Here is a 3423-nt window from a genome sequence, read left to right as displayed (position 1 = left end):
AATTTTCTTTATCCACAGTTTTTGAAACTCTGTCTTGTGAGTACTAACTTGTAAGAGGACCGTTTAATCAAGCCCACTGTGGGTTCGGCCGGGCCCACAGGGCCGGATTAACCCACTTTGGGGCCCTAGACATTTTCTTCTTCCGGGTCCCCTCCCGGCTCTTTCAATTAATAAATCATGTTACTATTTATTAAATTTCATACGGACACTGCAGCTGCTTTATAAAAAATAAAAGCAAAATTATTTAACAATATTTCACAGGATTTAAGAATACAGTACATATACTGTAGTTAATATTATTCTATCGCTATAAAGAATGTTCGAAATTATTGGGAGTTTTACTTTCAATAAAAAGAAACATAAGAATACGAGGGTTGTTCAAAAAGTTCCCGAACTTTATTTATTACAAAAAAAATACTTCACATACAATTTATTTGTTAGGGTCCCCTTCAAAGTAGTCTCCTCCAAAACATATACACTTATTTCAACGGTGTTTCCACTTTTTGAAACATCTTGGAACGCTTTTTCCGGAATGCTGATAAGTTTTTCCGTCGTTTTTTTCTATCTCTGGAATGGTGGCAAATTTTTTTTCTTTAAGCGTGTTTTCTAGTAGTGTTGGAGAACAGGAAAAAGTCGCATGGGGCCAGGTCAGGTGAGTAGGGTAGGTGGGGAAGCACAGCGGTCTTGTTTTTGTCCAAAAACTCGTGTTCTGAGGGACAAATAAGCCGGCGCGTTGTCGTGGTGAAAAAACCACTCGCCGCTCCTCCAAAGTTCGGGCCGTTTTCGCCTGATTTTGTCTCTTAGGCGTTTCATAACACCAGGTAGTACTCCGTGTTGACTGTCTGGCCTGTAGGTAGGTATTCGTGATGCACAACCCCCTTTGCATCGAAAAAACAGTCAACATCACCTTAATATTTGAGCGAACTTGTCGAGCTGTTTTGGGGGGGGGCTGTTTCACCCACCCGTGGAAAGTTTCCGTGAAGGATTTTCCGAGTTTCACACAGAATTTCACAGAACAACGCTGTTGTTTCAAAGAGCTGATTTTCGCCGAACCCCACAAACACCATTTCACATAAACGGCCGTAGCTAATCAACAAAACAAGATATCAACAAATGGGTTGAAGGAGGTTACTCGGGGGTTTCCGCGGACACAACTCCTCCAAGCGGATTAAAAAATAACAAACTGGAGGCGCGCTATTCAAAAAGTTCGGGAACTTTTTGAACAACCCACGTACATTTTCTTTAGATTTTAGAATTTACAATAACCGTATAAAAAAAAATATATTTTTGTTTATTTGTTTATTATATACTGTTATTCAACAGAAAAGTAAACTATCTTATTTACAAATGTTTTGAAAATAGACAGTTTGACCGGACCCTTCTAAAAACAGGGCCCTAGACATTTGTCTCATTTGTCTATGCGATGATCCGGCCCTGCGGGCCCACATTAAAGAGACTAAATAGTGAGGAACGGAGACAGATCACTCCACGAAAAGTTCTTTTCTAGGGCCTAAGAGGCCTTTTCCTTGCACATTACCGTCTGTCTTTATCTCCACCCATGACCGGATGGAGATAGCGACAGACCGCCCGTGATATATTCCTGGGGTTGCTTGCCTGAATTTAGTTCTGGGATGGTAGTCTGAGGTCTTAACCGTCGTTAGTTGTTTATCCATAGTTTAATTTATGGAAATTTGATTTAATAGAAAATTACTATTAAATACTTTGTGCCTACCAGTGGATGAATGGATAACCATTGAATAGTAGTTCTTAGTCGTGGGCTCATGCCTTCCCAACGGACCACACATTTGGAGATTTTTTGGGTTTTCTTTACATTAGTAACAACTAAATAGCGGCCAATTTCCCATAAGAAACCTCTCAGAAGCATTCTCTTCTCATCGCTCATGTGTCGCGATGCTATATACAGGCTAGTTTTTTTTTAAACTCTTTCCGTCCTGTGGGCACTAGGAAGGCCTCTTTTTGCAAGCCCATTATGGCTTCTGCCAGGCCCACAATGGGGCTGCCGGTGGTGACGGAAGGGGCCCGACGTATCCGAACGGACCACCACCCGAAAAATTCCTGGGGATTTTTCGGCCTGTTCGGATTCGAGCCCGGGTCCCCCAGAGCGGTACTCGGCCATCCGGCCACGTATAAATACGCACACAAGATAGTAGTTATAATTAAACTACTCAGACCTGTATAGAGCCCGTCTATCAAAAAGACAAATATTGTGGAAAAGGAAAATGCAAAAAACATAATTAGTTCAAATTTCTACCACTATGTTTTTTGCATTTTCCTTTTCCCCATATAACATATATACCAAGTTTCATCAAAATACATTAAAGAGAACGGGTTCTATATAGATCCGACTACGGCAACTTTGATTATAACCACCCTGTACTAATAAAACCATAGAAAATACTGTGTGTTAAATTTTACATTAATTCGTTGCGATTCTTGTACAGTAAGCTACATTGTTTACAATGTATAACTTAAGATCGCGAAGCAAGCAGTTTTAAAATCTGCATATAAGATATATAGGCTACATGAAAATGTATCTTATAACGGAAATAAGGTTCATTTTCCTAGAAATTTGACTAGAAATTAATAATACCTCTATTGAATATTATAAATTTCTATTTTAAGAAAATTAAAATTAGTTTCATTTTAAGCAGAAAGATAAATCAAGTTAAACACAGAGAGAGAGATGAGATGTGTTACTCATAAATATAAACGTGGTCGAAAAAAGTTCACGTTTTTTATATAAAAGCCTCCAAATTTTTTAAATACCTTTGTGTCTTAGGTTTAGTCACTTGTTCCTGTTAACCCAGTGACGAATATATTTGGTGATAAAATATAAAATAATAAGATTATCCGAGTTTACGAAAGTTCGAGTTAGCGGGGTGTTTTCTGTAGTAATACTTCTGAATTTATTATTACGTAATATGAACTCAAAAACATGACAATGCAGTATAAAACAAAGTACTACAATCTTTAGTAACTTACGGACTATAGTAATATGGTATCACAAGCACTCGTTAATTATTTTTCTATCGTCAAGAAATTATAAATTACTGTGCAGTTTTCGGAAAAATGTGCTCAAGTTAACGGGGATTTATTGTATATATAGTAATGTAAATTGTTCCACGATTAATTTAAAGCTTGAAATTTGTTTTCATATACAGCGAAAACTGCTTAGGCAACCACCTGCATTCGACGGGCACCTGTCAAAACGGGCGAAAATTTCTGGCACGGAATAGTTTATCCATAGAGTCTTCGTATAAGTTACCTGTATTAAACGACCACCTGTGTAACGCGACCGCGGGCATCGATTTTTGGTCCGAAACAACATACAACACCTGTAATAAGCGACCACTTTCGCGAATGTATCTGGTCTAAACTATTGTAAGAACCCATCTCAACAAC

Source organism: Centruroides sculpturatus, unplaced genomic scaffold (genome assembly GCF_000671375.1).
Source record: "Centruroides sculpturatus isolate CEXI.00-Female unplaced genomic scaffold, Cexi_2.0 scaffold688, whole genome shotgun sequence".
Lineage (NCBI taxonomy): Eukaryota > Metazoa > Arthropoda > Arachnida > Scorpiones > Buthidae > Centruroides > Centruroides sculpturatus.
Note: the sequence above shows the minus strand (reverse complement) of the source record.